The sequence below is a fragment of the Macrobrachium rosenbergii genome, chromosome 2 (assembly GCF_040412425.1).
Source record: "Macrobrachium rosenbergii isolate ZJJX-2024 chromosome 2, ASM4041242v1, whole genome shotgun sequence".
NCBI lineage: Eukaryota > Metazoa > Arthropoda > Malacostraca > Decapoda > Palaemonidae > Macrobrachium > Macrobrachium rosenbergii.
Window position 1 is genome coordinate 50,081,771 of NC_089742.1, and position 20,240 is coordinate 50,102,010.

Genomic DNA, 20,240 nt, shown 5'->3' on the forward strand with positions numbered 1-20,240 from the left:
TACTAAATATTCAATACAAGAACGCTATTCTTTTTTTTTTTCAGACGTAAACGTTAAATCTCAATTTTCTCGCCCTACAGATTAATCTTGTTTCTTTGATTGAAAAAAAACTGTAAGGTTAAAAACGTGAAGTTGGTAGCCTAATTATCTCTTGCTTGAGCGCTTTCTTGCAATTCAATGCCATTGCAAAATTATTCCGGTTAGTTGTATTATTATTACAAGTCCAGTCACATAGTACCTTTCAAAAATGAATTTAAACTTAGATTAAACAACAATAAGTAGAAACAATAAATCAACTGACAGGGAAGATACCGATTCTTGGGCAGTCATTGCTTCAATCATCATCATTTTTATTTTGGTACATCAAGAACAAAATGAAACGTGTTTGCAATAGAATAAGAGGTAAAGAATGAAATTAAATATAAAAATGCTGGAACTGAGATTGCAGAATGACCAGAACAGGGGGTCGACACACATACCTCGTCGTAATCAAAATATCCAACTGAGACATTGAGGACGCAGTTATCTATGTCGGGAATCCCTTGAAGACTACAAAAAATTAGTAAAAAAAAAATACAAAGAAAAATTCTATGCACTTTCCACCTCTCTCAACAATAGATGCGTAAAGGCGAGCGATGCTCAGTCTGCCACATAATTATTTCCTCTTGCAAAGCAGTGGAAGCGAACGAGCCCCGGAAACAAAGGTACCAATGACGTCAATCACAGGACACAAGTGAGAGAAACACAAGTGAGGGAAGCTGTGCAGCAACTGTTTCTCCGGCGGAGAGATCCTGCACTCTAAGGACAAAGAACAACTAACAACACACTGGCTTTTTTTACCAACACTAACAATACATACTGATTTTTGAAATAGTTTAAACGCCTTAACTTTTAGGCTTCAGCAACCAATGTTAAATTAGGTGGGTACTTTCAGCAATTTTTAATAACCACAAACTTCTTTGTGGCTGGTATTATCATTACACATATTTACAGGATGGTGAGTTACGATAATATTCTGTATGAATGTCTTACTGATGAGGTTCCAACTGTAAACGGTGGTGCCTTAAATTGCAATTAAAGTTAAGTGAATTTGCACGCTACTGCCAGGAAACGGAGTCAGTAATATCTCTTTAATAATAATAATAATAATAATAATAATAATAATAATAATAATAATAATAATCAAGTAAAACAGCAAAATAACTCCATGGCGCAATAAAGGCATATAGGATAATAGATTTTCTTCAAGTATTCCCTAAAAATAAATAAAAATACTCTTACATTCCTAACAAAAATGCTATCTCTCTCTCTCTCTCTCTCCCCATCTTCCTTCCGTCCAACTACCACCCCTCTCTCTCTCTCTCTCTCCCCCCACCCTTTCTACCAACTCTCTCTCTCTCTCTCTCTCTCTCTCTCTCTCTCTATCCTTCCGCTCAACTACCTCTCTCTCTCTCTCTCTCTCTCTCTCTCTCTCTCTCTCTCTCTCTCTCTCTCTCTTCCTCCTAACTTTCTCTCTCTCTCTCTCTTTCTCCCCCACTTTCCTCCTTCTGTCCAACTACCTCTCTCTCTCTCTCTTTCTCTCTCTCTCTCTCTCAAATAACGTGACGGAAGACATAAAATCAACAAGCCGGACACGCAAAGACATTCAGTGCATGCACACTACGAGGAACTACGAGCAGCAGTGAGAATTCGTCTGTTTCATAAAGCATTCTTTCTTGAACGAGCGAATAACATCAACGACCGTGATTGGGGATTGGGGATATGGGAGGCAGGGGTATAACACCCACAATGCGTCTTGCGAGGTAAACTGTAGACGGTAGACATGGCTGTTCTTTGCAGGGTCATTGGGTATTTTTGGTCTTTCCCACCTGGCATTCAACTTTTTTATCTTGCTTCAGTTGTCGCCTCGTATTTAAAAACAAATCCTTCGGCTAAGCCCAGAAGTCTAGAAATGTGGTTCTGGGTCTCGTTAAATTACTACTACTACTACTACTACTACTACTAATACTAATAATAATAATAATAATAATAATAATAATAATAATAATAATAATAGTAGAAGTGCAAATCCAGTTATGTATAAGGTACGAATATCTTTAAATAAATCTATATTTGTACCCATACATAACTGTAGTTTTATTTCTTCATTTCAAGACTCATACCACCATGAGTGTTTTTTTAATAATAATAATAATAATAATAATAATAATAATAATAATAATAATAATAATAATAATAATAATAATGTAATCCTATGATCCAAACCATGCAATCCAATCAAAACACTGAGTTCCAAACCTAACTTAAAATAGAGTCAAATTTGGATACTGAATTCACGAGAAGACTCAAGTTCAAATTCCATTGCTTTGTAAAACTTCCAGAAATCAATTCCCTTAAATTAAGATTAAGTAAAATAAATACACAAATAAATACACAAATAAATAAATAAATAAATACATAAATACCAAACCGTTTCGGATTTTATTCGGGGACGTCTTCCAGCAAATTCCGGAGTTTAGGGAGAACACATCCACAAGTCCCTAGACTTTCACAGGACGGTGCTGATTCGTATTCCCGTAACGCAGACCAGCACCAACTGCCCTCCTGAATTTCTGATGATAACGGAAGGAATAAAATGGCTGACATTCCGACGCTTTTCAGTCATTTGCCGGCGGGGAACACGAGGGAAACAACAGAAAAGGCTCGAGAAAGGTTTCTCATATTAATAGTTTCATACTTTTAGTTTTCTGTAAAAGAAAACTATTGTGCCGGCTTTGGCTGTCCGTCCGCCCTTTTTTCTGTCCGCACTTTTTCTGTCCGCCCTCAGATCTTAAAAAATGAGGCTGGAGGGCTGCAAATTGGTATGCTGATCATCCAACCCCCAATCATCAAACATACCAAATTGCAGCCCTCTAGTCTCAGTAATTTTTATTTTTCTTAATGTTAAAGTTAGCCATAATCGTGTTTCTGACAACGATATAGGACAGGCCACCACCGTCCCGTTGTAAAAGTTTCACTGGCCGCGGCTCATAAAGCATTATACCGAGAGCACCGAAAGATTGATCTATTTTCGGTGGCCTTTGATGATACTGTATGTTGTAGTGGCTGTGTAGAAAACTCGATTGCGCCGAAGAAACTTCGGCGCATTTTTTACTTGTTTGTTTTGCTGAGAGTAAGAATTGCTTGAGTTTCTTTTTTTTCCCCTATCCCGACGATAATATTTTTACGTTTAGTTAGATACGGAATTTTTGATGATTTTTCAAATCGAAATATAATAATAATAATAATAATAATAATAATAATAATAATAATAATAATAATAATAATAATAATAATAATAATAATAATAATATTATTATTATTATTAATAATAATATATATATACATATAGTTTACGTAATGAACGAATGAATGGCTCATTCAACTATTGCTGCTAGTGGTATGCGAACAAATATGTCGCTCTTGGAAAAATCCTATTTTCTCTAACTGATTTTCATACAAATATACTTATATATATATATATAATATATATATACACATATAAATATATTATATTTTATATATATATATATATATATATATATATATATATATATATATATATATATATATATATATATATATATATATACACACACACAAACAATCTTATCTTACTCCACACAACAATCGTTTTTAATTACCATTCTGTCGGGAGTCAACCACATAATGAACAGGGCGACCTCGCGTGACCGGAATTATCGCATGTCGCACGAAAACTCCACTCTTACTTCTTAACAAGGGGGGGAACGAAGGCGACTGTTGTGTACCTCGTGTCTCAGACCAAGGTCAGGAGATATAGCAGCCAGTGACACAGTCTTTTAACGTCACGTCAAGGCCTGACGTAGATGATTTTGTGTATATATATATTCTTTAAGCCTTTTTCTTAGCAAGTCTTTTCGAGATGACGTCAGGGTCGATGAGTGGTAGGTGTAGGTGTAGGTGTAGGTGTAGGTGTGTGTGTTTTAATGGCCACAATCTCTTAGCTTCTTCGTGTATATATAAACATATGTATACATACACACATACATACAAGCAGACACATATATATTAATACATACATTCATATACAGTATATATAAATATATATATATGTATACATATATACATATATATATATATATATATATATATATATATATATATATATATATATATATATATATATAATTTTAAAAGCATCCTGTATTCCTAACAAAATGTAGTCTGATAAATAACATACAAGATAACGACCATATATATACATATATATATATATATATATATATATATATATATATATATATATATATATATATATATATATATATATACATCAACCTTGCCAGCACCAAAGCAAAGCCAAAATCTACAACTTCACTTTTTGAAAGTATTCAAACATCATCTCTCTCTCTCTCTCTCTCTCTCTCTCTCTCTCTCTCTCTCTCTCTCTCTCTCTCTCTCTCTCTCTCTCTCTTACGCTGACTCATCTTTCCCTTGGTAACGCCAACTTGAGTCTTACTTCCAATGTTATCCCTAATTAGAGCTATAAAATGCTCTTCAAACCTCTTCCTCGTTAAAGAAAATCTCGATGTTGTTTTACAAAACCCCCTTCCCCTTTCTGAAATCCCATCTGGCTGGCTGAAGACCTAACCCCCCCCCTTTTAAATGCAACCTTAGGCGAAAAAGGTGTAACAACGGTAATAATTCCAGTGTCAGCTTGGAGTTTCTGGATATTTCTTTAAAGTGAGTTTTTGGATACTCCTCCTTTAAAGTGAGTTACTGGATACTCCATAAAAATGAGTTTCTGGATACTCCTTAAAAGTGAGTTTCTGGATACGACTTCAAAAAGAGTTTCTGGATACTCCTTTAAAGTGAGTTTCTGGATACTACTTCAAAAAGAGTTTCTGGATACTCCTTTAAAGTGAGTTTCTGGATACTCCTTTAAAGTGAGTTTCTGGATACTCCTTTAAAGTGAGTTTCTGGATACTGCTTTAAAGTGAGTTTCTGTATACTCCTTTAAAGTGAGTTTCTGGATACTCCTTGAAAGCGAGTTTCTGGATATTCCTTTAAAGCGGGATTCTGGATACTCCTTTAAAAGTGAGTTTCTGGATACTCCTTTAAAGCGAGATTCTGGATACTCCTTTAAAGTGAGTTTCTGGATACTTCTTTAAAGCAAGTTTCTGGATACTCCTTTAAAGTGAGTTTCTGGATACTCCTCCTTTAAAGTGAGTTACTGGATAATCCTTTAAGAGAGTTACTGAGTACTCCTTTAAGTGAGTTGCCAAAGGAAGAAGCAAATGGCAAGCTACAATGCAGACACGTTCCCAACACGAATCAGGGTATGGAAACATCCTCAACACAAACTAACGTACTAGAAACGTCCCCAACACAAATCAGAGTGCCGGGACGAACCCAAACTTTACCCAGGTCAAATAAATATCACCAGTTCAGCTTCACGTCATGTACCTGAGGCAAACAGGGAAATGTCAAAATCCTTAAAGAAGAAAGCTGAATTGCGACAATCAACTGATATTTAAGAACATACTGCCTTTAATATTTTTGGGGGGCATTTTAAATAGAGAAATATACGCACACACCATACGTGCGGTCAGGCTAAATTCATTCCCTTTAAAGGCCGAGGGAGAGAAATTCTCCCAATCAAATTAAGGACATACTTGTGCAAATCAATATGACTCAGGTATTCAGGCGAGGAATTTTTCAAACTGCAGTCTTACGTAGGTAAGAAACCTATGGGGGGCAGAGGGAAGTTCAAAATGTTATCCTCTTTCACCAACACACGCACACACATACAAATAAGCTTTGAACATATTAGTAATCTAGGGATTTTGAAAAGATATAAGTAAAATCAACCTTAGGCGAGGAATACAATATAGAATTTAGGCCTAAAGCCAAGCCGCTGGGACCTACGAGGTCATTCAGCGCTGAAAGGGAAATTGGCACTAAGAGGGTTTGAAACGTGTAACAGGAGGTAAACCTCGCAGTTGCACTACGAAAAAATTGTTAGAGAAGGCGCAAAGTCAGAAGGAAGAAAGAATATGAACGGAGGTACAGGAAAAGGAATGAAAGAGGTTGCAGCTAGGGGCCGAAGGGACGCTGCAAAGACCCTAAGTAATGCCTACACTACCCCCAAAACGGGGAACCATAGGCAAGGGTAAGCAACAAATTCTAAAGTCTCAAGACACAACCACACCCAACAGAAATCCAACGCTGAAATCGTCTAGGTTCGCTGACTTCAAAGGGAAACTCCTCGTTCGAAATCAGGCCAAAGGAGTGTTTTACATAGCTGCTGACAAAAACAGCATCAGCTTCCCAGAAAGACTTACAACATGAGAAACACATTTAACACTCGCCTCGACACCTGGCGCCACATCAATTTAAAGAGGCTGCAGGAAGCAGGCGACAGAGAGCGAAAAGTGTTGCAGCGATGCGCGAATGCATTGATGGCACAAAATGCAACTGAATCCTGCTTGTTTTGGGGCGAAAACTGCAGCGTTCTTAAGCAAAATCTTCTCGAGACGTAATGGTGCAATTAACATTACATGAGACGAGAAGTACAGCAGTGACTCACACTTCCACCAAACAGTTCCTCGCTGGGTGTGCGGGTTCCGTTCTCAGCTATCACTCTGTTGGTCGCGAGTTCGAATCTCCGACCGGCCAGTGAAGAACAAAGAGAATTTGTTTCTGGTGATAGAAATTCATTCTCGCTATAATGCGGTTCGGATTCACAATAAGCTGTGGGTCCCGTTGCTAGGCAACCATTGTGGTTCTTAGCCACGTAAAAATAAATCTAATCCTTCATGGGCCAGCCAGGAGAGCTGTTAATCAGCTAAGTGGTCTGGTTAAACTAAGATATACTTAACTTAACTTTCACCAAAGAATGCACAAGGCCTAAGATCAGTCAACGTTAGCTATACGCCATTCACAAAGAAAGTCTAGGAAAAATAACCCTTTCCATTACGAAGAAAGTGTGTTAACCGATGAGAACTTTTGAATTCCTTACAACCTCAGAAATAACTTGGATAAAAGCACAAGTTCACAAACACACAATAAGAAAGTGAAAAAATCTGCTAGAACGTTCGTCCTTGGATGAATCACGGATGAACAGCCACCCACCTCCCCAAGGTCCAACACCACACCCCACCCTCCCTTCAAATTTCCATAGACTGAGCTGTTTCACGAATACCCCTCAAGCTTCCCAGTACATTTCCTTTTAAATCGTAATAATATACAGATTACTTATCACTGACTTCGAAATTGTACATGTGCATATTCTGAGATGCAGTCGATGATAACCAAATGCCATAACACAACTTTTATTTAATAGCTAAGGATGATTATCATATGAGAAAACAGAATATAAAAGCCATTTCTAACAGGTATTGTTTACCGTATAGCCAAACAATAGAACAAGAAATACCAGAGGCTATTTCTATTAGTTTTCAAGCGGACAAATATCAAAAAAATCAGTTTGCCATTTTATATGGAAACAAAAGTCTTCCCTGAAAAATAAAAACATGCCTTGTGCCTACATGAAAGCCTTCCCTGAAAAAGAAAACCTGACGTTTGCCTAAGAAAAAAAAACTTCAACACTGCCCTCGAGCACAATCTTCCTAAAACCGCGATAGCAAGAATTAAGGGCTACACGTATCTACCAGACAGATAAAAGAGCACAATGACCACTTTGTACCCCGAAAAAGCAACAAACATTTCGAAACTGAACGAATTAGAAAAAATATAAAAATAATATCCATGTGTCACTTTTCTTTGGTTCCCCAAAAAAGCAAACCACGCCCCGCACCGGCCCCTAAAAAAAAAAAAAAAAAAAAACTGACCTATATGCTGACCTTCTGGAAGGTTGCACATTGGCCTCATGAACCCAAATCAACTTACCATCTACATAATGAGATGTGATTGGATGCCGACAGTAATGACGTCACATACGGTCTCCTCCAACCTCCTGTCCGCTGGCAGATTCATTCGCGCATTTCATTAACCTGCAGGAGACGACAAAGAAGGAAAGGGTTAGGCTACTCAATGGAATTCTAATCGAGGAGGGTCAGTTTATATACACACACACCCATACATATATATATATACATAATATAAACATAATATAAATATATATACATATATATATATATATATATATATATATATATATATATATATATATATATATATATATATATATATATATATATATATAGCACCGTCAACTATCAGTTTAATCATAAGATTTCTCCGAGCCAAGTATAAGCCAGTACCAGATTTTACTTTACTAAAGTTTTTATACATGCACACACCTGTTACAAACACTTGATCTACACGCACAAACAAATGCAAACATATTTTAATTCTCTAACTGGTGTATTTTAGGGTTTGCTAAACGATTGTGCGAAACGCTTCCACATCTTAAACTTTAGAGACCTTTGCTTATGCATAGAACAGTATATAGAATTTAGGCCAGAGGGCAAGCACTGGGACCTATATATAGAATTTAGGCCAAAGGCCAAGCACTGGGACCTATGAGGTCTTTCAGCGCTGAAACTGAAATTGACAGTAAAAGGTTTGAAAGGTGTAACGGGAGGAAAACCTAGCAGCAGCACTATGAATCAACTGTTAGGAGAGGGTGGAAAGTCTGACGGACGAAAGAGAATATGAACGGAGGTACAGTAAAAGGAATGAAAGGGGTTGTAGCTAAGGACCGATGGGACGCTGCAAAGAACCTTAAGTAATGCCCACAGTGCACCGCATGAGGTACACTGAAGGCACTACCTCATAGAGGGCATACACTTGACTGCTACAGACAACAGTGACTTGTGGAGTTGTATAAGAAATGTGAAATGAACAGGGTACAAGCAACAAACCCACTAGCACTCCTGGAAACCAATGACATGTTACTCCAGCGGTTACCAGTTCTTGCAATCGTTCCTTCCAGCTCTCCAAATGACACAAAAGGCCCTGACCGAAGAAGTTGGGCTGTAACTGCTATCAAGAAGGCTCAAGGAGAGAAAATGGACCCTAATTTGGCAAGTCCTTCAGCTAAGAAGTCACGGATTATCGTGAAGATTCTCTATCTCTTCTTCTTCAGATTCTGGGACCACACCCAAGACCAACCACACCCTCTTACGTCACATGCATTAACACACACAGTGGTGTAAGATAGTGTTTTTTTTTTTACTTTTCTCAGAACCAAGCCTCTCTCTCTCTCTCTCTCTCTCTCTCTCTCTCTCTCTCTCTCTCTCTCTCTCTCTCTCTCTCTCTCTCTCTCTCTCTAAGGTCAAGATTTTCATCAATCATTGTGAACTTGTTGACCAAACAAATTATATTTTTGAACTGATCACTTTAAACTTTTCTTCTGCTTTCCATAACAGGATTTACATATTCGGCGAACGATAAATATCCTTTCACAAATAAAGAATAATTAAGACAAATATGTTTCCACAAATAAAGAGTAATTACAATAAGATATATCATATTATAAACAATACCTATGAAAATTATAAAAAAAAAATGACGAGGTTGTTCAGGATCAAGGATTCTTCCTAAAACTTTTGCTTCCAAGCTAAAATTACTTAACAAAGCATTATGCCCGTAGGTCACAGGTGACTTAAAGGAACCACAAATACACGAACTCCTATTGGAATGTGATATGAAATTTAGGCCAAAGACCTAGCGCTGGGACCTATAAGATCATTCAGTGCTGAAAGGCAAATCGGGCGTAAAAAGGTTTAGAGGTGTAACAGAAGGAAAGCCTCGCAGTTGCACTATGAAATAATTGGTAAGAGAGGGTGGAAAGTAAGAAGGACGAAAGAGAATATGAACGGAGGTACAGTAAAAGGAATGAAAGGGGTTGCAGCTAGGGACCGAAGGGACGCGCTGCGAAAAACCTTAAGTAATGCCTACAGTGCACCGCGCGAGGTGCACTGACTGCACTAACCGCCTACAACGCACAAACTCATATTAAAAAAAAAGAAAGGCTTCACACCACTGACCTCACAGAGAATGTTACTTTGTTCAATGACAACGTAAAGAAATTATCTCACTGTCCAATCGTCACGAAAACAAACATTCTGAATCACTGCTCACACAATCTCTCAACCTCTGTTCCTGATCACCAATAACACTGTCTCATAACATCCACGAACAGCGAGAGACTCCACTGGATCTCTCTCAGGGAACAGATACTAAGTAAAACAAAGATCACAAAAGGGAGGGGGTCACGAAAGGGGGTGGCATTCTTAGAACCGATGACCATAAGTGAAGGACGGCATTCTCAAGATCAATAAGTACAAGGGAGCGGCATTCTCAGGACTACTGTTGATAGGAAGGTGCATCATTAGGGTGGTCACAACTGAGGGAAGTGGGTGGTCATTAGGGTGGTCACAATTGAGGGAAGTGGGTGGTCACAACTGAGGGAAGTGGGTGGTCATTAGGGTGGTCACAACTGAGGGAAGTGGGTGGTCATTAGGGTGGTCGCAACTGAAAAAAGTGGGTGGTCATAAGGGTGATCACAACTGAGGGAGGTGGGTGGTCATTAGGGTGGTCACAACTGAGGGAAGTGGGTGGTCATGAGGGTGGTCACAATTGAGGGAAGTAGGTGGTCATGAGGGTGGTCACAATTGAGGGAAGTGGGTGGTCATCAGGATGGTCACAACTGAGGGAAGTGGGTGGTCATTAGGGTGGTCACAATTAAGGGAAGCGGGTGGTCATTAGGGTGGTCACAATTGAGGGAAGTAGGTGGTCATTAGGATAGTCACAACTGAGGGAAGTGGGTGGTCAAAACTGGAGGAAGTCTCACAATCAATGAAAATAAAAGAAGGCCTATTTTTCAGTCATTTCTAAACCAAAGGCCTTCTCCAAAACAATGAACACAAAATAGAGGCATCTAAATTAATGAAGTCAAACAAGAGGCCTTCTCAGAATCAGTGAAACAAACTGGAAGCCTTCTTCGAATTATTGACTTTCAAGAGGGCACCATTCTCAGGATCAACGATCACAAAGGAAGCCAATCTCTGGGTATTCTCATAATCATTTATTATAAAAAGGGCATTCTTAAGGTAACTCATAGCAAAATGAAAAATTCTCAAAGTGAATGATCATAAAAAAAATCCTTCATCAAGAGCCAACTAGTTATTCAGCGGAATTAATTACTGGATCGTTGGTAATAAGCATCATCTAGCATTAATGCTAGTGCTGCCTAATACATTTGTACAATCTCTTATTTTAGCGATTACTCTTCTCTTTGTTTGTCTAAACAAAGATTTACACTGTCCTCTTATGAAGGAAAGAGTTACCGATAAAAAGATGAAAATTATAACCCTCAACTAAAACCTAATGAAAACGTTCACTAACTATGAACAAAGACAGTAAATCTTCAAAAGGAGCCAAATTTTCAGAAAAAGTTAACTACCAAGTAAATTGCATGCGATCTTTTAAGGATCATTCTATATACAAGAAAAACGTAGGAGTTGCCAGCAGCAAACACAATAGGAAAAGATTACGCGATACAGCTTTTCTGAAGTAGCGTACAGTACCACCCCGTATAACCAGTCGGAAAATACAGTAGGTACAATGGATAAAGGCTGCGCAGTAAGTGACTGAACTGAAATAATACCATATACAGGGTTATAATAAATTGTTAGTGATTCTGTACTTGTCTCCTAAGAATTACGGGAAACATATAAAAATGAATAAACCTTTTATTAAGCTCATTTTGCTTTTCACTAATCCACAGCATAGAGAGTGACGAAAATAATGTATTATCTACCTCCAGAATATAGATGCAAAATAATTACTGATGAATGTTTTAAAATAATGTATTATTTGCCTCCGGAATGTAAATGCAAAATACGCAGCGATGAATGTATTTTATTTCTAGAGGAGGAACTGATAAAAAAAAAAATAAGAGACTGCTCTATTGAGTTGTATATACATGTGGCGTCCACCTCACGTCGCAGTTAAAACACCAACCCTGGCACAGACTGGCCAGCCGCATGTTTATTGCACGGTGCGTGAGACCCACACACCGATACCTGACGCCCCGAAAACGCGAGCGATATCGCGTGCAGTCGAAGCGTCGACGTGTAGACTGCATCTTCGATTATCCATCGTAATGCAAAGCCTCACGCATCATCAGTCTGTTAAACACAGCGACAGAGTGCTTTCAAGCTACCGCCTTCTACGTTAATCTTGTAGAACGCCCATAAGGATAAGAAGAATATGGGTCAAAATCGGTCCTCTCCTGGCGATAGTTACCTTTAACTTATCGATAAGAAATATAGAACTTTCAGAGGACTTTGATGCCTGATAAAAAACGATACCAATTTACAAGCAAAAGGAGAGCAGCTCAGTTGGTCCATTCATTTAAAATTTACGTGGCAGCTTGAGTTCGCCGCTTCAAGAGCACGCCATTTGTTCGGTGGGGGGGGGAGACGAAGATGAAAGAGTATAACAAAGCGAATACGGTAGTATTTTACGGGGAAAATACACGAAAAGGCCATCGCACTTTGGCACGAAAAGCTTTGTAAATATGCCAATGAACCATGCAACAATATGTTGTAAATTACGTAAATTTTTTTTAACTTCAATAAAACACAATCACTCAGTGCACAGAATAAATTATTCAAGGTCACCCAACCGTGAACAGATGTATTATTATTATGATTATGACCATTATTATCACTGTACCCACTAATGGATCCGGGGGGGGGTGGCACCAAGGCACGTGGGGCCCCCATGAAAAATAATGAAAAAATAATAATATTGAAGATTTAGAATATATACAGTATACATACATATACTACATACATACATGTATGTATGTATGTATGTATGTATCTGAAAATTGGTGCCACCGCCCCATGAAATTTTTCTGGATCCGCTAGCGATACCCATAATGTTAAAAAAAAAAAGAGATAGTAACAGAGACCAGTCCCGGCCACAGGGACAGTACGTACCTTCCCAAAGATGGGACCAAAGCACCCTCTTCAAACTGAAGGTTCGAGAAAACCCGAACCCAGGGTTAGACGAAGTATTATATAATTAAATCCAAAGACAAAAATCTACGGATTCATATCACCTGAAAAATTCGAACCAAATTCAAATTCACGAAAATAGTTGAAGGGAAATGGAACCTAACCGTTGGGAGTTGGTTACCCAAAGAGTGTTCGTCCACATTCATCCACAACCGTGCATCCGTTCTCGATGTATCCTTCAGTACAAACAAGCAAAAAAAATGCGTCAGGTTTTCACTAGTGTAATCGAGTTTTCTGTACGGCGTATAATCAAGGCCATAGAAAATAGATCGTATGTCCTCACTTCCTTAGAGAAAAAAATGTATTCACCTGCGAAGGATGAGAGAGAGGAGGAGAAGAGGAGAGAGAGGAGAGAGAGAGAGAGGAGGAGGAGAGGAGAGAGAGAGAGAGAGAGACTGTAAGAGTATCCGCCCAGCACACAAAGGAAACATTATTATACCCAAAAATAGACCTATAAACACGCACACGACCTGTCAAATTGCTGAGCTGACCTTGCCACCTTTCTTCCAAGAAATCCGTAATTAGGGCATCGTTACATATACGGTTAAGGGTCAACTCATGCGTTGGGAGCACCCACAAGGGGTTGCATGTTGACGCGCCCCAATAACCAAACACGAAATGGAGCGAGTACTGTCTTGAGGGCTCCAACCCCTCCCCCTCTCGGGAGCTCAAGTTCTCAAGGTTACGGACGCTATTGGAACAAAGGGGAAAAGATTGGTAAGTGCTGTAATTGCTCTATTAAACATCATCACAACGTTAATTACCGTTTTCAATGAGTTCCGAAAACAACAGCGATTCCCAATCACCGTATAGAACGGAATATAGGACTTACGCCAAAGGCCAAGCGCTGGGACCTAAGAGGAGAGAGAGAGAGAGAGAGAGAGAGAGAGAGAGCTCAATGCTCAGTGGTTCCTGCCTTGCATCACACAACGAGAGACCAGAGTTCTACCTCACTGAAGGGAAGAAGCCTGGACCCATACAGCCTTGGCATGAATACCCATGCCAAGGTTAATCACCAGCTGCGGGTATCATCTCATTATAAGACATCATTTTCATCTAACGGTAATTTGTGACATGCAGCAAAAAAATAAAAAATAAAAGAGAAATTCAAGTCGCTTAAATATGCAGCTTTCCTAATTATATTTCCGCACATTTTCCAAGACAGTCCTGACTAATTCATATTTGACTGTGATATTTCCAGAGAAATGTACTATTATTATTATTATTAAGAAGATGAACCCTATTCATATGGAACAAGCCCACCAAACGGGCCACTGACTTGAAATTCAAGCTCCCAAAAGAATATGGTATTCATTCATAAGAAGTAACAGATGACAATGGGAAATACAGAAAGAGGTGATCTGTTATTAGCAAGACAGATAAATTTAAAAATTAAAATAATTATATAAATAAATAAAATTGTAAGTAAAATATTAAAATACAAGCTGAGTTGTATTACGCTAATGCATAGCATCTTCGCTAGAACTTCTGAAGTTCCAATTGCGCGACAGCTTCTGGGAGGCTGTTCGAAGTCCAACGGTTTTGAGGAATAAAGGACCTCTAAAGGGGATCAGGGATCAACTGTGAATGTGAAAGATCTCTGTTAAAACACATCTCATGAAGTGACTACTGTGATTACTATGTTTTCTCCGACATCGATGAAGGTCCCTCTAAGGTTGTGACATCACTGTAAAAACAATGAGATTTTCGACCACACATGAAGAAAGATGTCTCCCAACGAACACCAGTATAACAAAGAAGGGCTCAACGTTTGAAGTCTTCCTGTCTTTTACATTTATTTACATTAAAGTTCAACGGAAATAGTTGTTCTTTGCGTCACATTACCTTGGGGTACCCTTCTCAAACGAAAGTTAATGATGGGGAGAAAGAGATCACAGCTTTCAAAGACGACTACGTGAAGCTTGTTTTATTTTTTCTCTTTCTTCTTTGATACGACAAAGAAAATATGGAACAAGTAAAAAAAATGCGCCGAAGTTTCATCGGCGCAATCGAGTTTTCTGTACAGCCGCTACAGCGTTCAATCTAGGCCACCGAAAAAAGATCTATCTTTGGTGGTCTCGGTATAATGCTGTATGAGCCGCAGCCCATGAAACTTTAACCACGGTCCGGTGGTGGCTTATTCTACATCGCTGCCAGAAGCACGATTATGGCTAACTTTAACCTTAAATAAAATAAAAGCTACTGAGGCTGGAGGGCTGCAATTTCGTATTTTTGATGATTGGAGGGTGGATGACCAACATATCAATTTGCAGCCCTCTAGCCTCAGTAGCTTTTACGATCTGAGGGTGCTCAGAAAAAGCGCGGACAGAAAAAAGCGCGGAACGAAAAAGTGCGGACAGAATAAAGTGCGGACGGATAGACAAAGCCCGCACAATAGTTTTCTTCTACAGAAAACTAAAAGTGCAATAAAACCTCTGTTAACTTTAGGCATCATCTCATACGTCACAGAAATGAGATTATTTTTGCACGAACACAGACATGAGTAGAGGCGTTAAAAAAACTGTAGATTAAAAAAAAAGTTAAAATAAGAGCGATTCAGCTGTCAAATGTCTAATATTTCACCACGGAGCTACTACGGCTGCCGTAAGACATTTGACTGTCCGAATAATTACCCCAGACACGAGGACCACCGAAGATGTGAGTGTGAGTGTGTGTGTGTGTGTGTGTACATGCAACGTCGTAATCGTTTACCTATGCCGAGAATCTTGGCAGGAGGCCAGGGGAGAACCACACACTGCCCCTGAGATTACTTACAAGAGAGAGAGAGAGACACAGAGAGAGAGAGAGAGAGAGAGAGAGAGAGAGAGGAGAGAGAGAGAGAGAGAGAAGCTTTCCTCACGCCGAGGATGGACTCGAGACTTGTGTGTGGTCAGTCGCTTGGGGCAACGTTTGTACTGATACACGAGGAAGGGAACCTCAACAAGATAGGCAGAATGATAACATTGGCATTAAAAGGGGATATTTCCTCGGTATGTTCTTCTCTCTCTCTCTCTCTCTCTCTCTCTCTCTCTCTCTCTCTCTCTCTCTCTCTCTGTATATATGTATGTGTGTATATATATATATATATATATATATATATATATATATATATATATATATATATATATATATATATATATATAATATATATACATTACATACATATCTTTATATATATACATACACATATTTATATATATTTATATACAATATAGATATTTGTATTTATATATACATGCGTGTACTGTATATATACATATATACATAATTATATAATATATATATACATTTATAAATTCTTTAAGTCACTTTTTCACATAATATATATGAAAGCTTAACCTGACACTTAAAAGAGAGGATTGAACCTCAGCTCTCAATCAAAATTTGAACTCGTGTCTGCCGAAGAAACAAAAGACGAAAATTCCAAGGCATTTTAGCAGAGGGGTAAAACAGTAAGGGAACCAGATGTGAGCCTTGTAGTATGATCGATAAATAAAGGACCACCTTCCTCAAGATAAAGCCCGAGTTCGCATGCTTGGTGGTACGGACATGATCCGTGAAAGGTCTTAGTATTTTTCTTGACGTTACTGGCTTACATCCGTGACAGATAACAGGTCGCAACGGGGGGAAGGTTGCAGGAAGGCTTAGAGCTAGCAATCTCATTCAAAAATAATTGATGAGAATCGGATGGACAAATACATTTGGGAATGACACCTTTAATAAAATTTTATATATATATATATATATATATATATATATATATATATATATATATATATACTATTATATATATATATATATATATATATATATACACATATATCATACAGAGGGAATATAACCTTTACAACCAATACATACACACATATATACATGTATATATATACATACATATATATGTATACACACATATATACATATACATATATATACACACACACATATAACACAGAGGAATATAACCTTACAAACAATAAGCGTCTCCCAAAACAAAAGAGCCGACGATTGCGTCCTCCGGCACTACAGCAGCCGCCACACACTGTATGTAACCAATCAGCCAGAGGCAAGAACGGCGAGGGCCCCTTTAAAGGTGGCAAAACTGAAAACGGTTTCAGCGACGCGTTGCCAATTTTGAATAATAGAATAACTTCCACCTTGCTTCCCTCTGCCCATTTACCCTCCTCCTGAACGTTCGAAAGTCAGCGCCTCCACTATCATCACTATAGGTATCACCATCATCATCATCATCATCATCATCATCATCATCATCATCATCACTAACACCCTGATAGATAGATAGAATATAGGATTTAGGCCAAAGCCAAAGAGCTGGGACCTATGAGGTCATTCAGAGCTGAAGCGAAAATTGACAGTAAAAGGTTTGGTAGATGTAACAGGAGGAAAACTTCGCAGTTGCACTATGAAACAATTGTTAGGAGAGGGTGGAAAGTAAGATGGATGAAAGAGAATATGAACAGAGGTACAATAAAAGGAATGAAAGAGGTTGCACCTAGGGGCCGAAGGTACGCTGTAAAGACCATTATAAGTAATGCCTACAGTACACCACGTGAGGTGCACTGACGGCACTACCCCCCTACGGGAACTAACACCTTGAAATCGATCATGTTAACTATAAAAGTCAACTGGAAATATTTACCAATTTTCTGTATTATAATGGCCACTACGACTTCTTCGCTTGCTTATACTGCCTTAAAATAGAAGACTGCAGTACCTGCAAAAATACAAAACTGAGAACAATGATAGATACTCCATTTGCAGATACTGCAGATGCGACCCCTTAAACAAAGCATTGCAGAATCATTCTGAAACTGCAACAACTTGTGTATTAGTGTTTCACGAGCCCAGTAGGTGGCAGATCTCAATTTCGAAAATTTTGCAGGATACTGCAAGTTTTCGTTTTAGGGCAGTATAGACTAATATCCCTGGATGCGCTTTCCACTGGAAGCCTTGAAATCCGATGGGAAGTGAATGAAGAAATCTTCATCCCTGGGAGGGATTCGAACTCACACTGGGCTCACAACTGAAGTTACTGTAGAAAACAAATTACAAGACCAATTTTAAGACTAAGCCAATACTCACTTCTCCGATCTCCACAGACGGTCAGTTCTTAGGCCGTTTCTAAACACCCCAAGATACATCATTTACTCTCCAAAGAGAGGAAAAATATTCAAAACTCCATGGTAATTAAGCTATAAAGCTAAGCACTCGGCCACTTTCAGCCATTTGGCGTTTAAGACAGTGAAAAGAAGGGGCTGGAGTGTTTAGACGGCAAGATAAGAGAGATTTAGATAATGAAAGATCGCGAGTACAAAGATCTAAAGATGAAGCCGTGAGAAAACTCCACAGCTGCACTACGGTGCAACAGTTGGAGAGGTTGGAGAGCAATAAGGAAGAAGGAAAACGCAATGGAGGCAAAGTAAAAGGCTAAACAAGAGGGGGTGTAGCTAGGGGTCGAGGGGATGCTACAAACACCCTTCAGTAATGCCGACAGTGTACTGCATGAGGTTCACGGAATTTGAAAATTTCAGAAATAGCATTTAATGGATTAAACATCCTGCCTTTACTGTAATCTATTTTTTGCCCTCAAGTCACTGGAATACAGAACTGCTTCATTTTACTAGAAAACTGCTCCTGGGTAGTTGTATAATAAAACAGGAATTTCTATATGCTTTGTTAATGTAATACTACCTGTGGACACATCCTTATAGACACATTACGCAAAAACTATCTAAAGTATTAACTGCAAGTATATAACAAGATTACATTACAATGATTGTTTTTTGTTAAAATATAAATAACAAATATATACGGAAACTAATGTAACAAATGTTGAAGTTTCAATTTTAAAGTATGCGTATGTGCGTCTATGTGCGTAACAGCAAATGCGCGCACGCGCGCGTCTCGCGAAGCGGAAGTACTGTCAGTTTTGTTTTTCATCAAAACAACGAAACCCAAAATTAACATTTAAGGAGAATGGGAAATAGCAGAGGCGACTTTTCTTTATGAACTTGGGGTCATAATCCCATTAAGAACAGAGAAAAGTACTATACTTTTTAAAAATTCCTTATCAAAGATACTTTTCCTGAAGAGAATGGACCGACTAGGAAGAAGAAAAAGTTTCAAAAAAGTTTCGACTCAGTTTATAAGTAAATTAGCAAAACTTTCTATGTTTAAGTTAACAAGAAAGAATTCGTACACAGGTCCCGCTAGCATTTTCCCGAGATGTAACCAAGTACCGAGACCTTTCCCTGAAGAAAGCGGAACGCCATATCTTAACAACTACCCATAGAATTTTCTTGAAAATAATCTCATTATGTTTCCTACACCCAAATTGCCATAGATTTACTAGTTTCCCTTAACCTAACCTAACCTAACCCTAACCTGGGGGCACGGCAAAAAAAAAAAAAAACCGGGGCTGGTGCAATACTAGCATACTACTCAGGAATTTGCATTCCGCTATCTCGTAATCGGCTAGTAATCCGATATTTTGTATTTTCATACATTTCAAGACTCGATAACCGAATTTAGTTCGTCTCTAAATAGTCAACACTACATTTTACAATTTCTTACTCAATAAGAGGGGAAGAATGACAAAATAGTTGCACTAGAATCACTCTTTACGTGATTTAAACCCCAAAAGATATATGAAAATGCGAGATACACACACACACAAATACACACACACACACGCAAACTTACACAAACGCAAACATACACGCACGCACGCACACACACACACAAATCAATTTAAGACGCAGCAAGCACTTATGATGAAGGAGAAAACACGCTTATGCGATAAAAAAAAAATTCGAAGTTAAAATTAAACAAAAAACATCAAAGTTAGAATTAAACAGAGGGTTCAAATATAAGATACACTATTAAAAATCAAATAATCAATAGCAATTAAATGAAAACGCACAGGCGTAGGTTATACACTACATCCCTGACATTAAAACGACGAAAAAATATGAGTCAAGTGCGTGATAAGAGCTGTCAATAACACATCAAAACCTTTCAAATTATCGAGGTTTGCGCTGTCTGGCTGCAATGAACGATGTTCTCAGTTAATCCATTATATTCTCGCATAAAAGAGATTTAATCCTGTTTACTGTGTGAGAGAGAGAGAGAGAGAGAGAGAGA

General features: G+C 38.3%; 1 protein-coding gene across 20 annotated transcripts in view; it reads right to left on the reverse strand.

The window, feature by feature from the left end:
* The window catches only part of enc (encore), a 292,147-nt gene that overhangs the window by 127,031 nt on the left and 144,876 nt on the right, over positions 1-20,240 (reverse strand). For 17 of the 20 annotated variants that reach the window (XM_067117593.1, XM_067117512.1, XM_067117479.1 and 14 more), the window contains exon 2: positions 7,933-8,036. The exons of the other annotated variants lie outside the window; for them this stretch is intronic. The gene's annotated coding sequence lies outside the window, so the exon portion shown is untranslated. The remainder of the gene's footprint in view (positions 1-7,932; positions 8,037-20,240) is intronic. 20 annotated transcript variants of the gene reach the window in all.